Genomic DNA, 18,816 nt, shown 5'->3' with positions numbered 1-18,816 from the left:
CAGAGAAAAGAGACCATGATAGACCTTAGAGATGCTTGACGGTGTGGCCCACCAAGGACATGACAACTACAGATGGAGTTTGCTGATGCTGCTAGCACAGTCTGATTCCTGTTCCCCTGCAGCAGACTGTGACTGTCCCTATGCTCTTCTCTAAGAAATTTCTGATTTCTCTTTAGTGATATGCATGTCTAATTAGGAAATATATAAATCAATCTTCTTTGGAGCACAGATGTTGCCTTCTTATGTTGATGCTGAGATAAAAATTTACGAAGACATTTAGGTACCAAGATGTGTTTGAGGGTCAAGTCTGTGATCACCTCATAGGGTCCAGATACCAATTCCTTGAACTTATCTTCTTGCCCACTTCCAATTTACTCATATCTACAACCTTATAAATAGACTGATAATTTAAGGCTGAAACTTAATCCTCAAAAGGCTCTATGGATTCCTTTCTTGTCTCTGTGCAGCAATACATCATGGCCACATACTTTGAAGTGGAGTCACTTCAGCCAGATTTTTACTCTAAAATATTGTGCTAGGTGTATGGAAAGGGTTTGCAGAGGGATTTCACCTTGTGTTCACAATGCACTAATTAACACTACTCCAGAGCTCTGCAGTGTATGCTATTAGTATTGTACAGTTAGGAGACTGAAACTCCATTTGGTTTGATGTGCAGGGGACAAATTCTGAAATGCACATGAAAAATATCTTAATCACTTTTGATTGTCTGATGTCCATGCTTATTTGTCAAGAGGGGTGGGAGCTGAATTTGAAAACATCATTATCAGTTAGGAGGCACTTCAGGTTCTTTTGCTAAGCTTGTAACAAATGTTCTTTGGAAAAATGTTTTCTTCTAAAAAAGAAGAAAAAGAGTGTAAGGATGTAGGTACCAAGTCAAAGTTGCAGATACACAAAACCTTACTCTATCTTGGAGAAAGGAAGGACTAAAGAGAATTTTTTGTTCAATTTTAAAACAGGCACTGACACATATAGAGCATATATAATGTCTAAATCTTACTAGCATAAAATCAACAGCACAAATAAATTTATATCATGTAGTCTGTCACTTTTTTCCTCATTCCAAATGATGCTTAGATGGTGTTTCTTCTCTTCATTTGATGTAGCTAATTCATTTTTTGGTTTCTTGGTAGGCATTTGGCATAAAAAGAGCACAACTGCTGTGATTCCTACTAATTGTCATGTTAAGTAACTTGACACTAAGAGCTACCATAGGTGTTAACAAAAAATTACTTCCAGAACATAAATATGTGTGCCAGAAGAATTTAACCTCAGGCTGTAATAGTAACACAGACACAAGGAGGCTGAAATAGAGTTCTGCCAGATTTCCCTGTGCGAATTATGCAGGTGTTTCCCTAAAAAGGAAGAATTGATAGTAGATATGATGGTAATTCCTTCTCTCCAAAAGATAGAATGAACAAACAGACTTTTGGCATGAGTTTTGACCAGGAAATAATTTCTGATCACCCCAATATTATTTAAATACATTTTTATAGAAAGCATAAGGAAATTTATGTTAAAATATATCATGTGTCAACCCCCCTGTATTTGACAAATGAAAAATGTTGGTGGCTATTCCCATAATGCTTTTTGAATTAGAAACCCAGGGAGGAATCAAGAAAATGGCAAAGAGAAATACTTAAAAATGAAAACATTTGAAATAGAGAAGCTTAGCTTGGTTTGTTTTTTTGTTTTGTTTTGGTTTTTTAGCAGCTCTATTTGGCAATTCCAAGAAGATTTTGATAAAACTTAACATGCTGACTCTGCAGCATGGTAGGAGAGATTATTTTCCATTGCCTCAGGTGTAGGATCTGTCCAAACAGGTAAAGGGCAGTCCCACAATGTCCTGAGTTACAGCGGCTTCCTCCCCAAAGACACCAGCTGAAGTCATACCTTGGTAGAGAGTGCAGAACTATAACCTTTAGGGTGGCTTGTCCTTTCATTTGTAATAGTATAAACCAGCTCAAGTCAGTGGAGGTCTGGATGTGAAATAGGAGTAAATGAGAGCTGGACTTCATAGAATCAGAGAATCCTAGAATGGTCTGGGTTGGAAGAGATCTTAAAGATCATTCCTGCTATAGGCAGAAACATCTTCCACTAAATCATGTTGCTCAAAGCCCCGTCCAACCTAGCCTTGAACACTGCCAGAGAAGGGGCTGCCACAGCTTCCAGATTTGGCCCTTCCTAACAGCCCACACTGTTCAGTATGGCAGAGCCAGACAACCCTATATTGCCAAATTCAGTTGCTGGGGAGTTCAGTAAAACAAGTATTTAGCACTTTGCACTGACATCCACTCAGGCCTGGACAGGCAAAGCTGTTGGGTGATATTTGACAGCAGGGTAAAACAAGTAAGGCTGGCAGCTGAGTCACCCAAGCGAGTGTGGATGTTTCCCTCACCAAAGTCAAACTTCATTGAGTCCATGCATGCACATACTCAGCTGTGGGTCACTACAGAAGACTGTACAGACACTGAATCCACTCGAGTTATTTTTATTGAAAAAAGGCAAGATGTGGTTCAAACCTACTGCAGTTGCTCAGAAAGCCCCCATATATTTGCATGATACAGGATGATGAACATAGAAATGGTCTGTTTTGGGAAATGACATTACTGCATGAACGTACCCTGGAGTGAACCAGCTTGGAAAAAACAGCCTCACAGCAGTGATATTCAAGTGGGATCTTCCTCTGCACATCCCCAGCTATTCCCACCCCCGTATAAGTACTGTAAAAGACAATTGGACTCAGCGTTGAAAGCTTAGATATATTGTGAGAAACATTATTCTTGGAACAGCACATGTATGTACTGAGGGTTGAGATGGAACGTGTGCCAGTGTGGGGTGGTTAAGGGGACTTCAACCACATTTAGATTGAGGCCAGATTTAGGCTCAACACAGGAACTTGGATTTGTTTCCTGTTTTCCAAAGCTAAAAGCTGAAACGGGACAGCTGATTGAAAAGAGTGGAGGAAGCATGTTTACAATTTAATCTAAGCGGGGTATGAATGAAGCAGGTTAAAACTGCTGTTGCTTTATTAGGAAAAAAATATGGACAGAATCATTTTCAGTATTTGTCTTAAGTGCAATCACAGTTTAACAGCATTTTGAAGGGTTGTACTGCAAAACCTTCAGAGCAGAGACAGGCCTGGAGCTCTTGTCTATAACCAGGTTTCATCCCATCTGCAATGAGACAGTAAATAAGGCATGAGTTCGCTGATTCTTCAGTATAAACTTTCCACATCAGCTTGCATTGCTACTGTCACTAAAAAACTGCTTTAGGAGGATGTTGAGGAGATTTAAAGATCTTCCTTATGAAACCAATATATCTCTCCTCTACGTAAAAAGAGTAACTGGTAAACAGAACTCTAAATCCTTCTCAGTGTTTTTAATTCAAATTTTAGTTTTACTAATGTAGCATTTTTTCTAATTTTCCTCTTGAAAATCAGACAGAGGTACCACAAAAAGGTAAGATGATTTTTCTTTGTTCAAAAAAAAATATGTTTTTTCAGATGTCTGCTTTACCTTTTTGAAAATAAAATTGATTATGAAAAATACTGTTGAAACTTCCTTGTTTTCCATTTTTTTTAATGGAAAATGTTTTTAATCCAAAAAATGTTGGGCAACTGTGAGAATGCAATTTTTGAAAAGTATGGAGTTTTTTTTAAAGCTATGCCACTAGAAATGATAAAACAGCCACTGATATTCCACACTGCTCCTTGATTTGTAGTGAGTGGCATAAGAAAGCAGACTATTAAAATTCAGCTGATATTCTCGAATAACTCCTCTGTCTAATCCCCAAGGGCTGTGGAAAAGAGCTTTGTAACTGCTAAGAGATATTTAGCTTGAATTGTATCAAGTTAGGTAAGTTAAGGAATTAAAAAATAAATCTCTCAGGTTCTGCTGAAATGTTTTTCCCCTCCAACTTCCTCCACAAAAGAAAGAACAAAATAGAGCATAGTGGGTAATTTCAGCCATGCACAAGTTCAGTGAAAAGATACTTTTTAGCTATAAGAACCAGCTTGTTGCCAATTTCCGACAAAATAATGACCCAGGTTAAATCCTGGTCCTATTGAAGTCATTGTCCAAATGCTCATTGGCTGCAAGGGGAGATCAGGATTTGTCCCATGCAATTCAATAGTGATGGTATGAACCCCAAGTAGTATTACGCTCCCTTGAAAGAAAGAGAAGCTCCTACTTACTGTTCATACACTAACATTATTTCTCACACGTTTATTGTGTTACTCTCCTTAATTTGGTGCCATGCTGGGTCACTGTGGGACACCACTCAAACATTATGTCAATGATCTCAAAATTGAACTCCAGTGCTTTATTTTACAAATGGCTTCTAGCAGATGTGTGGCACACTTTATTAACTTAAGTACCCATTAGTTGAAAATTTCATTAGTTTGAGCGAAAGGGATCAGGTTCCTCAATAGATCTGGTATGGGTGGACCCTTTGTGTCAACCTGACCCATATCAAAATGGATTATTGTTGTAAGTGAGACAAGTGACCTAATGTTCTGCCTATTATGCACACATGATCTATAACCTTTTAAAATACTAGTGTGGGAAAGGAGCACACTTCACTGCATCCCCAAACCACGGATTCTTAACAGGTGGCAGTCCCTCTCTTAGCAACGTTTGCCATGGACTGTCTGCACGAGCGTATGAATTATCAGGGGGTACAGTTTCCAACCAGGTAACCAGGGGAAAACTGGGATGGAGAATGAAACCAGAATAATGAACGGTCGAGCAGACGTTTTAATGAGTGCAGAAGGCAGACGGTGGACCTGAGTCTGTAGTGCCATCATCTGACTGAGTGGAGCATTTCGGCCAAAGCATTTTGCATGCTGCCTGGGTCTTTTGGTCTGATAAAGCTGCAGAGGTAAAGCTGGATGCAGTTACAGCAGTAACATATGTTACATTTTACTCCACAGTTTTAATGTTTTGATGTTGTTTGCTCGTTGAATGATGGCAGCAGCAGTTTCCAATGTATTCGCCTGACCTTATTTTGGAAACTGGTTTACGGCATGCAAAAATATTTGGTGGGACCACCCACTGAAAGGTGTACCATATAACCCTTTGGCTGCTTTGTGCAGCAGCTCTCACACCTGCCCTAAACTCTGGAGAGGGAAAAGTAAATCTGGAATTGATGAATCATAGAATCACTGAATCAGCTAGGTTGGAAAAGACTATTAAGAACATTGATTCCAACCATTAACCTAGCACTGCCAAGTCCACCACTAAACAATGTCCTTAAGCACCGCATCTACATGTCTTTTAAATACCTCCAGGGATGGTGGCAAAGTGGGCCACATGTGCAGTAAAGTCAATCAAAGTTTGTGCTTTTAACCCAATCTAAATGAGATGTATTACCATTCATGCACATGAATTATATAGCAAATGCAACTTCCTGCTATATAAACCTCTGACAGTGTCTGGGAAATCCCTGAGAGTAGGATGCTGTTGCAAGGAAAGTTGTGCAACTCACCTCTCCTGAACTCTGGAAGCTGTAGGTTGGGAAGCAGAATTAGACTGGATGAACTACCCTGGGTGGAGCAGCCCACTTCAGCTGCCATCCTCAGGTGGCTTTTCAGTACTTTCCATGACATATATTGGATACCAGCACATTGCTAATGTGACATGAGGTGTGAGATAGCCAGGATAGCCAGGAAGATACTAGCTGGAGTAAACTGATCCTGCTACAGCTGTGGACCTGATTTGCAGCTAATTTCTCCAGCAGCACCTGGGCAGCCCACAGACAGCACAGGCTAGATGGAACTGGCATGGAAAAAAGGCTCATTTTTAATGTTGTGAGTTTGGGAAGCAAAGAAAGGTTGGTTGTGCTCAGTGTTCGTGGAGAGAGAGTCGATTGTGGAGACACCTGTTCACCTTCAGTAACAGAGATGCATTTTCCTGGAGCAAGACTCTCCTATCTGCTGTTTATTAAAAACAAAGGCAAAATGCAGAATCACTAAACTATAAAAACTGAACAAATCAGGACAGGGAAAATGGGTTTCCCAGTTTAGTGAAGGGTTCCCTTCCTCCTTCTGCCAGCTTTGACTGATTTTCAAAGGGGTTAGTTGATTTTTGTAGGAGTCAACTGAGCAGAGGGAGGTTGTCTAGCTTCTTCAGGAGCTGATTTCTCTAAGTGACACTGTTGTGGTTTAAACCCAACCACACAGTCTCTCTCTCACCCCCCTCTCCCCTCTTTCTTTCCTTCTGCACCCCCCTCCCCACTCCCAGAGGGATGGGGAGGAGAATGGAAAGAATGTAACTCCCACAGGTTGAGATAAGAAAACTCTTGGACTTTATGAATCATTTAATCCGCTGTTAGTGGTACTGTGTCATTCCAGGTTACTGTTGCCAATGAATGGGTGTATGACGACCCTGCATTCTGTGTAAGTTTCGCCACATGGGTCGTGTACATTCAACTTCATCTGGGTCTATGGGTATATCCCCATTATTCGGCTTGATGAGATAGATCATCTCTACAATGGCTGATTCCCTCTGAGACTGGATGCCTTTGCCTAAAGTAGTCCACTTGGCCGAATGACTCATATCATCCTTGTATGGAAACTTATTTCACAGCTGCCAAGAGCTGCCTCCAAAGACTGAGGGACTTTTTCCCTCTTGCAATTGCTTTGTCAATTCCCCCTTCTCTAGCAAGTGATCCCAGCTGCTTGACTTCTGTACCTGCTAGTTCGTGACCATCGGCCCCATTATCCCAACATCGGAGCAGCCAGGTGATGATGTGCTCCCCTGGTTGATGGGTAAAATCTTTTTGCATACTCTGTAGCTCGGTTGAGGCCTGAGGTTGAGAAGTCACCTCTTCTTCTTCTTATTTGTCATGTGATGATGACTCCTGATCAAATGCTGGACCAGGTGGTGAGTACATTGTTTCTTCTTCTTGCCTCTTTTTTTTTTTTCTCTTGCATACAGGGGCAACTGATATTGGTACTAATTGGTCCTCTGGTTTAGCTGCAGTGATTATCACTGTGGTTTGAGGAGCGACTGTACTTGTTGCTGGGTGTGGTGTAGCTGCTGTGCTTGGAGCTGGAGTAGCTGCACTGACTGCTGCTTTGCCCTCAGATCCAGGGACATTTTTTTCCTTTTGAAGGTGCTGGATAGTGTTGAACAAAGCCTTATAAGCACAGGACAAGCCCCAGCATGTTGCCATGATTTGTCCATCTCTGGTATGGCCAGAATGACAACACACCTCATTTAACTGTTTTACTAATTTTTCTGGATTTTGCACTTGTTCTGTGGTGAAATTCCAAAGTACTGGAGGGGCCTACTGACCTAGATACTTGCCCATAATATCCCACACACCCTGCCACTCATGGCTGTCCAACCTCAGGGAAAATCTCTTGGTCCTCCTATATTGTCATTTAACCCCAGACAAGGTCCAAACCTGACTCTGCTTAACTCTTGAAATCAGACAAAATGGTCATGAGCAAAACATACTCTGTATGTGTACCAACATGGTGATCCCCATCACAATCAGCAAACAGGTCTCAAGGGTACTTAAAGGCCATTCAAAACCTTCAAAACTCTCAAATGATGCTGTAAATGGTTTGGGGAGGGCAGGGCTGGGAGGGTAAAAGAATGTCTCCTTCGGAGGTTGACCACCTGAGAATGAGAAAAAAGATGTGTAATTGCTAAGGGTTTTTATTATATACCTCCCAAAGTATAAAGGTGGTGACCACACTGGGAACATAAGCCAGATCAGTTTCATGACCAATGATTCTATTGTATTACAAGTCATTATTATAAAGTACAATGAGACTAGAACCTTAGCCCAAGCCCCACACTTGAAAAACACTAACACACAAATACTGGCTCTAAGTAAGGTATGATACACTGAAACTGTGAGATCAAGAGAAACAACTTTGAGAGCCAATAAATCAGTATTGTGACAAGTGACTATAAATCCATGCAGATCTGTTGTTATCTCAACCCCTTGAGCCCCACATTGGGTGCCAAAAGGAACTGTCGTGGTTTAAACCCAACCACACAGTCTCTTTCTCACCCCCCCCCTGTTCTCTTCTTCCCGCCCCCCTCCCCGTTACCAGAGGGATGGGGAGGAGAATCGAAAGAATGTAACCCCCATGGGCTGAGATAAGAACAGTCCAGTAACTAAGGTATAACACAAATCACTACAGCTACCACCAATAATAATAATGATAAGAGAAATAACAAGGGAAGAGGATACGATACCACTCACTGAAACGAGCGCTACCCAGAAGAGAGTAAGCCCTTCTGGGTAAATCCCAGTTACCTCCCTGGGCATGACATGCTGGGGTATGGAATACCTCTTTGGCTAGTTTGGGTCAGGTGTCCTGTCTCTGCTTGCTCCTGGCCTTCCCTTCTCCCTGGCAGAGTATGAAACTCACAAAGTCCTTGGTCAGAGTAAACATTACTGAGCAACAACTAAAAACATTGGTGTTATCAGCTCTGTTCCCAGGCTGAAAGTCAAAACACAGCGCAGCATCAGCTACTAAGAAGGAGAAAAAAATTGACTGCTACTGCTAAATCCAGGATAGCCATACAGGTTGGGAACAGAAAAAAAATGGCTCAGGAAATCGAAAAGATGTGGTATGTGCCTTGGCCCACATGCTCTCAGTTGGGTTTCTGGGCTTCTAAGTGGTTGAGGGACACTTAGTTCACTTCTGGTTGCTCATGCCTGTTTTCCACATCTAAAATTAAGGTACATTTGCTTCCTACAAAAAGTGTTTTCAGGTAGATTGAAGAAAACTCTGTGAGAGAAGGAAGTATGTAGATTCTTATTTTATAGTGTCACATCATCATAAATAGTGCTGTGAAGCAAAACCATGTTAATGTTATTACACTTAATCTTCTAGCACCGAGCAGAGAAAGAACTTACGGAAATTTAATTCTAGTCATTGCTTCTTCTGACAAGCTGAGGTCTTCCCTCTCTCAAGTTAGTAGGAAAACATTCATTTCAGTTGCTTCTTCAGCTCAGGTTTGTTGCACCAATCTCAGTATGTTTTGTTGCAAAGTGCTTTCTCACACCCAGGACTCCCATGATACCAGTGTGAAGTATACACTATATTCTTTCTCTGTTTCCCCCAGAGCCTAATATATCCTTTGCAGCACTTTCAGTCTGGAATGACCTGTATGACCTAAAGTCTATAGAATAGCATGAATTATAATTTATGAACAATAATTTATAGGATCACCTCATAATTACTATTGGGTAAAACATGACCCTGTTTATTGGAATACATAAAGGGGAAAGGTTATTGTAAAAATTTTTGTTGTTTATTCAAGCCAAAATATTTCTAAATCTGAATGGATTTGTTGACGCCGTATTAAAAACAATTGTCAAAACAACTGGGAAAACACTTTTTACAGAAGTAGAATCTTCCGGCTCCTGAAACTTTATTTCTGGGAGGTAGGGAGTGATCTGTGGCTCATGGCTTTCCTGCAAACTAATCTTTTTCTTATATAAAGAACTGTTTAGGGATCTGTAATAAAAAAAATAACTAACTAAATGATAACAAAGCATGTTGAATGTTAATGTTCAGAAAAATACGTTGTATTTGGAAGGAAAGCAAGTTAAAGCAAAGAAGAAGCCAACAACTTGCAGGGAGAAAGTTAAGTTTTGGGCTTGTTTCACATATTCTCAGGTTTATTTACTGCCACTATCCCCCTGTGCTCTTTGTCCATGGGAAAAGTAAAAGCAGTAAGGCATAGAACAGGCAGTGCTCAAACCAGTAGTGGTTTTGGTAGTAAACACAAAAATATGTGGGCAAAACACTTCTGTGCTGTTGTGATTATCTGGAAAACTTTGAATTTTCTTTTTCCATGATCATATTTGATTTGCAAGGCCACCAAGGTCACCACTGAGTCCTGGAAAGGATTAATCCTGATGGTGTATCTTCCATCCATACTTCTGGCGTGGAGGTGGGGAAGGAAGAACTTTGATAATCACATTATCTGTGCTGAGGACCCTCCCTGGCCTGCAGGCCAAACTGTTCCTTCTCTCCAGCCTGAGGCTGGGAGCGTGAGCAACACATTCGGAAAAGAGAGGATGTGAAAACCCATAGTCTTTTCTTTTCTTGGGCAACAGCTGCAACATACAGGAGGCACTGCGGTGTACACAACTTTGTGTACTTTTAAAGAGCTATCATAGAAGGCTGAAACATCTAACAGATGTCTGAGTAGGTAGGAGCATATAACCTGCTTGGGCATACACTTTCAGAGGTTTCTAAGAATAATTTTGCATTTATGATGATTGCAGAAATGACCTCATATTTCTGAGAGAGGTGTTGTACAAGAAGCCTACCTTTGGCATATGTCTCTGGAATGAGAACCAGAGTCTGCTGAATTCTGCAGAAAACTTGATGGGTTAAAAACCACCAAGACACTTTACACTACAGCAGTGACTCCAGAGGCTTGACAACCAGAGAAAGTCAAAGCCTTTGCAAGAAATACAGTAAGTGCTGAGTTTCAGAAGCCCAACTTGTTACTCTTCTGATATTCAGGATCCCTTAAAGCAGTCGTACATTCCAGATGTGCATTCCACACTGCTCCAGTTCTGAAAGTATGCTTGGCTTGACCAAATATGGGAGGGTTTATTCCAAGTATGTATTAATTTGCAGTCATAAAAAAAATGTATATTTATGGAGGAAAATTTGGGTATAGCATGCCAACACACCAATTAAGAGTATGCAGAGTAAAGAGGTACTGTCAGTCTCCATGTGTTTTACATATCTAAATTCAGAGACAAAAAATGTAGGGACAGCAGATGGATTAATGACACATTTGGAAAACTATGGGTACTTGTATATTCTAGTAACTTAAACGGTGTCAAGGCATGGGCACAGGCACTGGAACTTACTCATCCATGCTATTCAATTGTTAGAACAGTTCTTGGTGTGTTTTTGGACCAGGTTGACTATCAATCTCCCAAACAATTTCTAGGTATGGTTTGTGAATTAGCACAGGCCAGGAACCATTGCCAGCAGGCAACATGCATGCGGCTGTCCTGTTCTAGAGGTTAAGAGAGTTTAGTATTATGGGTGTGATCAGATTGTTCCAGATGGCTTGATGGCTCTGACACTGTTTAGTTTACTACTATAGATGTAACCTTTAGGATTTTATACTTATTCACTTGGATCCATGACTCACATATGCCAAACAAGCAGCTGTGGTGATTTAAGATGTTATTGCACCTGAGCTCTTTGTTGCTGGCTCTTGCTGGAGGTTGCTGACCCCACTGTAGAGCTGCCAAAAGTTATGTACTTCAAGTGGTTTAGACCAGTGAAGGTCAAGCCACAATGTGAGGTCTGTGGATGCACCATTGGGGAACAGCCCGGTTTAAGAAGATTCTTTCTCCTCCTCTTGCATCCATGTATTAATAAGGCCTTAGTTAAAGCCAGGGCTCTCAATGGAGCTGTTGTTTTCTCAGTCTTCAGCACAGGATACTCTTAATCGTGAGTGACCTTTTGGATAGTACCTCTTAAAGATACTATTTGGCTTCCATGGGCTGCACTGCTTTTCCTGAATTTGTGCTTTTCTGACTAGTATTGCACAAGTTTTGCATTCTATAGTTTTCCCCAATTGCAGTCACACTTGCTTTCAGCTTTCAACAGTTTAATGTCTGTTCTTTTGCACAACATGGATTTATTGTGAATAGAGCTTTCAGCTGCCTTTAGGACTATGGTGGGGTACAGAGATGGTAGGTGATTTGTGCTCCCTTGTCTATAGCAGTGATGAATCTCAAGCTGCTGGTAGGACTATGACATGGTAGTGACTGGGGCTCTGCGTATTTCCTTGTATCTTGGGTAATTTTCCATTTAGAAAGTTGCAATGCTCTTTGGCTGAGTGCCAGAGGCTGTAATACATAGGATAAGGAACAAAGGTGTAGCAACCACCGCTCTGCCTTACCTTCTGATTCCTGCCCTTGTTCATTCAGCCACCTCCAACTTGTTGGCCAGCCTGAGTTGGCAAAGCCCTCTTTGTACCCACTGGACCTAGGTTTGTCACCAGTCCACCTGTGACAGGGCCACCACCATGTTCTGCCTGCTGTGACATGATCATGACTTCACCAGGGCTGATACGTCACTGTGACATCTATTATCTTCTACCACTTGTGAGAAGAAACAATCAAATAAGAATAAACAACAACTTATAATGCTGGGAAGGGAAAGTAAATGTTTGGGCTGCTGCTTGTTATTGGGATTTGAAGATTTGGAGGTTAAATTCTGGAAGAAAAATGCTTATCAGGTTGACTGAAGGTAATATTTCACCTCATTGGTTCACTGTGAAAGTGTTGCATGCTCTTTAACTACATGACCAGAGACAATGAGCATAACTAAAACACAGGTGGTTCCTTCTAATACTGGGGGCTGACTGAGCACCAGCCCAGGCTGCCCAAGTGGATTGTGAAGTCTGCCTCCTTTGAGACATTCAAAAGCAATTTTGGACATTGTGCTGGGCAGCTGGCTTGTGATGGGCCTCTTGGTTAAAGGGTTTGGACGAGATGACCTCTGGAGGTCTCTTCAAACCTCTATCAGTCTGTGAGTCTGATTCTGTGAAAGTATTTAACAAACGGAGCATGGTCTGACAGGCACTCACTGTGCCTTTTGGCAGCCAGATCAATGGCTTAAAGAAAGAACAGAACGTGGAGAAATCCCTCCTAGCTTTCTACCAGCCACTTCTAGGGCAGTACCTGAAGGGGCATGGAAAGGGCATGAACAACTTTTAACACAAGGGATTGAAGCAATTGCAGCCCTCTTAGAAAGGTTCTCAGACCCTGGTGTACATGTTTGAGTTGGTGTAGACTTTACAGACACTCCTTAGAAGGATGTGCATAAATGGTCTTTTTTGTGATTTTTTTGTTTGTTTGTTTTATTCATTTTGGTTGGTTGTTTTTTTTTTTCCCTAGACAGCACTATCTAAAAAGTTTGGGACAACAGTAACAACATGGTATTAGAAGAGAAGCTCAGAGATAAAATTAATCATAGACTGCTTGTCTTGTTCAGTCTCCTTGCCTTCCTACAGTACCTCTTTAGCTGGAGAAACACAGGCAGTAAATGTATTTTAAAAGGCATCCTCAATATTTCTGACCTCCTTAACATTGTAGTACCTGCCATTCTTGCCCTTCAAAATGCGTGGGGAAAGTGTGGTCCTCTCACACAGTACAAAAGGACAGCTGCTGCTTAATGATTCTGCTAACTACAAGTGCATTCTAATAACAAACAAGTTCTGCTACATTTTATTTTAAGCCAAGTTTATGTGTTTATTTTAAGAACAAGGCCCAACTGCATAAAGTATCAGCGTTACTTTAGCTGAAAAAAATGTAGACATCCCACCCCTGCCTTCTCCAAAAGAAAAAAGCCTTCCTTATCTGGTTGACTGCAAGAGCAACAATCTTAGATTAATCTCAAAATGGCATCCAATGAGTAAAAGGAATGCATTACATCTAAACAAAAGATCACATCTATTTGCCTATAGTTTCCCCAAACCAGTTTTTCCATTAGTTGAAGATAAACACAGCAGCAAAGCAGGGAGTCTATGACCACAAAATGTTGTCTAGGGCAATTTTCTGTGGCTTCCAGTGTGAGTGGGGAATGTGAACTTCCTCCGCTTACATTACACTAAATAGTTCTGGGAGCACAAGAAGTGCTGAAGCCAGGTTTAATATACATTTGGGTTGCATGATTGATCATGAGTTGCATTTTAAGATTTTCCTGTGGCTGGGTCACCTATAACTAAGCTTTCCTTTGAGGAATCTCTGCCATTAAAGAGGTGTGAATGTATCCACAGCTTGTCTGGGATCTATGATGGTGTTTGATCACTCATGTGGTGACTTTTTTCTTTCCTTCCTGTGTCTTTTATCTATTGCTTTTTGTGAAAAGACTTTTGCTCTGAGAAGAGCTTGACTCTCTCTTCTCTATAACTGTGTAACAGGTCTTGGAAGACAGAAATAATGTCTCCCCTTAGCATTTTCCTCTTAAGACTCAATAGACCTATCTATCTATCCATCCATATATCTCCCCCTTGTTCACACACTGTATGCTTCAGCTCCCTGACTAGGCTGCTGGCCACTGCTGAACTCACTCTGGTGCGTCCATGTCTTTCACTGGGGATCCCCAAACCAGACACAGTAATCCAGATGTGGTTTCACAAATGCCAAATAAAGGAGAAGGATCTCTTCCCTGACCTGCTAGTTACAACTGCCCAATATGCAGCTGGCCTTGGGCAAAACACCATACTGCTGACTCCTGTTCAATTTCTTGTCCACAAGGAGAATATGAATAAGTAGATCATAGATGTAACATGTAAATGTATATATTATATACGGCATATTACAGTCTATATCTATATATATCCTAAACTTTATTGTTCCCAATGGAAAAAAGTGTGTTTAAAGAAGTTGTGTTGCAACCTTATCCACAGGGGAACAAATGGGGTATCTGCTAACTACATTATGGTGGATATCAGTAATCACTATGGGAGTACTTGACTTCAGAAATGGAGACTGGCTGCACACCAGATACAGAGCAGAAGTGGAGATGGGATGAAGGAGCAGCTGAGCTTAGCATCAGACTTTCCAATATGTGCTGACTTTTTGCTATCAATCTTTGCAGGCTATGCTTTTCTACTTTTTCTGCTTTTTCATTTTTTGTTGCAATTATTTGTTTTTTTTTAATGGAAAAAAAGTAATGTAATTTTATTAAATAAATCATCTCCCTGTAATATCGACTATTTTGCATGCCTTGCTAAACATTAAACCAGATGAAATGGGGCTTGGTTACAGACAGTTAAGTGGCACACTTTTTGTGAACAGTAAATGAGATAACTATTTGTTATTTTTAAACAAATGTTCATCTATAAAAAGAAACATCTCTATTAGACATAGAAGTGACCTCACAAAGGTGCATTATGTGGCAGCCAAAAATTGAAACGGGTGGCAGATTATTTCCAAAGTTAAAAGTTTATGGTGGAACCACGATATAAATTAACTGCTAGCAGCCGTTGAGTCCATTCCTCAGATCATTTATCTGTATGAGAGTGTTATATGTTTGATGCCTGGTATGTATGATGCTTTTGGGGTGGACTAGAGTGTTTCTGAGTGATTTAGCACATGAAATCAACTCCAAGTTTCTAAAACAATAAACATGAAGATGAGAGAGAGAAGTCATTACATGTATCTTGATTTCTTGTTGCTATTACAGTGTGCCTATCAATTTCACGATCTTCAGCACCATTAGATTTGTTAGATTACCTCTAGGTAATGAATTTGTTTTATTCTGACAATTTCATTGAAAAGTAGAGAAGTATAATTCTGATTTTACTTATGGGAAGCTAGTATATCAGAAAATGAGGTGACGGAATCATACAGTAGATCCCAAACTGGCCAGGAACTGAACCTTAATCCAGCATGTGAGCTATTAAAACTAAATCCTGGCTCCATAATATGTTGTATGGGTAATCAGACATGGCGTATATATTAGGCAGATTTGTAAAAAGCAGGAGGACAGTGACATTCAGTAGAAACTTGAAGAGGGAAGACATAAGTCCAGATGACACATGCATGCACATGGCCACAAACAAGTCACCAGGTCATTCCTGGGCTACCAAAATATCCACAAACCTTTTAAAAACAAAAATGTTGCTCTAAAAGGACTGGAAAACTTCAGTTCAAATCTTTTGGTGGAGGAACTGTCCAATGTTGAATAAGATGAGCCATATCTCCACAAAATTGTACATCAAATTCATCAGAGTATTTCCATTGGAAGAACAATATTAAGTCAATCTGCCTCACTACATCTAAAAATTAAAGCTTATTGCTTTCGTGTTCAAACAAAAATTGAAGCTTTAGATGATGAACTTGGTGGAACACCCTGGTGAAGCTACTGAATTAATGGGACCTGAATGTGAAGAGTTATGTCAGCTAACTGTTGACAGGCATGTTGGGAAGAGTTGCCTGGCTTGATGTGCTGAAATGAAGGGGATGACCTAAGGATTAAGGATCAGGTTTAGGCTTTTAACTTGACAGTAATGTACATTGTACATGTGCGTGTGTTTGCATGCATGTGTGCACATAGAGACAGATGTGTCTGAGAGAGAGACGAGGTGGGGTTTGTACTGCTGTAATGCCCTTGACTCTATGTATACAGGCTATGTGTGAGGGATGTGGGTTCTTTCAAATTTGGCTGGTTTTCTGTTCTGCAACTTTAAAATTAAATGTTTTTGTATAACTTTCCATTTTGTTTTCAAGTAGTTGTAAGCCAGTCATTATCATAGAGAAAAACAAAGGTTTGTTATTGAAACAAATACAATAACAACCAAAAACCACCATTATGGAGAGACAAACAGCCTGCTAACAATAAAACCATCTGTCTGAAGTGTCACATAACAGAAATGTAGTAGGTGTTTGTGAGATCTTTTTTTAATTAATGTCTCTGAGAACACTCAAAGGTAGTTTTCTTTAAATAAATTAAACTAACACCTATGCTGACACCTATGCTGAATTTGAGCGACAGCGATACTACGGCTCCCCTTTTCTTCCTTCTTTTTTTGCAGTGTAATGTGATACAGACCCAATGGGAGTGTGAAGTGTGAGGGAGTAAGCATAAACATGGGAAATGGCTGTTTTATGGCTAAATGCAGAATCTTGATTTGATTGCCTTAGCATAGGGGTCTACAAGCATCTTGTTATTGGCTTTGTACATTAACTGCCTCTCAAGCCAGTCACTGGTTTAAAACTTAAGAATTTTAAAGGCTTTATAAGGAATTGTCTCTTAGTGGTATTGGGGTATTTGGGCCTATGTCTCATAGTTGCAGTCAGGATGATAATGCATTTATTTGCAGGGATACTATAAAACTTTGTATAATGATGTATTAGAATAATGATGGAGCCAATTTCTCACAAACCATTTACCAAAGGCAAGTATGGCATTAAGTAAGGTAAAATAAAACCATATCAGTTTAGTCACAAAGAGTCACAGAGTAATTCAGGTTAGAGTCAACTTTGGAGGTCTCTAGTGCAACCTCCTGCTCAAAGCAGGGGAAACCTTCAACTCAGACAGGGTTGCTCAAGACTTTGAAAGCAGGGTCTTGCAAACCTCCAACACATGCTTTTGTTCTACAAGGTCTCAGTTTCCCATAATGCCTTGAATGGGTAATGATATTAGGGAGAGGGTGGTGAGAGGTATATGGATGTTTCCATGTTTAAGGCATGTGACCAGAACCCAGGATTCTTGGCATTGTCAGACCTTCTCTGTGATACTAGGTAAAACTGGGTAAAAGTATGTAAAGGGACTCTTGTTGGTGTTGTGCAAGTAACCTTCATTCTGGCCTGTGTTTAATTCATTGGTGATTAATTTTCCTGTCTGCATGGTTTTTCAAAGATATTTTTGTCTAGTTTTTTATAGATAATAATATAGCCTTTGTCCTACAGGATCCCAAAGTGCTTCTCAAGTTATACACCTAACTGGCCAAAGCCTACTCCTACTGAGGCCAAAAGACATTTTGCCATTGATTTCATTTGGGTCAGGATTTGGCAATATAGAAATGAAATACAAGCAATTCTATATGTCTGTATGGCCTTTAATAAATTCTGGTTTCCCACCTGAGCAATAAATCTGCCAGCAGAAGAGTAGTACAAAATTTGGTGTCACTTACTGAACAACTAAATGTTTCAATATTAACTTTGTAAGGTATCAGTAAGGCCATAATGACAGTTGCTCTAAAAATATCAGTAACATAATTTAGACCCAGAGGTGGATGATGCACTGTATGGTGTGCATGGATGTGTGTGTAGAATCTCTGTATATGCAGCAAATGATACACGTATTTTTAAATCACTTAATAAAAATTCAGCTCTAGTTAGTTGCATAATCTAAAATTCTGGAACATTTTTGCTGTATTATGTCTGCAAAAGTTTTTCATTTAGGAACACACACGTTTCTTGTCAATGTTATTTCTACAATCACTTAGTTAGAGCAGGGCATATTGTTCTCTGAATTTCTTGTTAAAATTTTTCACTTAATTAAACTTTTACAACCAGCTCTGCTCTATGTCTGACACTTGCTGTAAATTATAAAGAAAAGCCCCTCTGGCATTTATGAGAATTTGATGATGAAGACTATAGAAAAAAAAAAATAAAAGAAGAAAAAAAAAACCAGTGTCACTGAGCCCCAGATAGTTGTTGATCCCCTGTTATGTCCTACATGATTCAATTTAATGAAATATAGAACCAGAAGTATTGAACAAGACTGAGAAAAGAAGCCAAAATAGAACTAATAATATTTCAAATATTGCAAAAGTTTCATAAGTGAATTGCAGCAAAACTTGGATAATTGTGGTTTTGTATACATTTCTGTAACATATTATGTGGAAAATAAGGTTAAAATTTTCTAGAAGCTGAAAATAAAACAACAAACAACAGGAAAAGTCATGGAAATTAAAGTTACACCTGGTTGCATATGCTTGTGGGAAGTACCTATGCACACATGTAAACATGCACGGCTCCTTTCTGTATCAGAATGCCAGTTTCAAAGGGGTGCTTCAGATGACCTCTCTGGGGTGGGGATTTAACAGCAGCTAAGTTTCAGCAAGATCTTATTTTTTCAGAGCAATGTTGTGATTCCAGTCCCTCCCAAAACCAACTTGTGGGATGACTGTAAGATGGCTGTCACATCGATTACAGGATTGAGAGCTTTAATCCAATTGGCTGCAATGCTGCTATGAGACTTGGAAATCTCCTCTAACCTCTAACCACAGTTTAGTGTGCAAACTATTGTGTTTGCTCTTGGGAAAGTTC

This window comes from Melopsittacus undulatus, chromosome 3, assembly GCF_012275295.1.
Source record: "Melopsittacus undulatus isolate bMelUnd1 chromosome 3, bMelUnd1.mat.Z, whole genome shotgun sequence".
Taxonomy (NCBI): domain Eukaryota; kingdom Metazoa; phylum Chordata; class Aves; order Psittaciformes; family Psittaculidae; genus Melopsittacus; species Melopsittacus undulatus.
Note: the sequence above shows the minus strand (reverse complement) of the source record.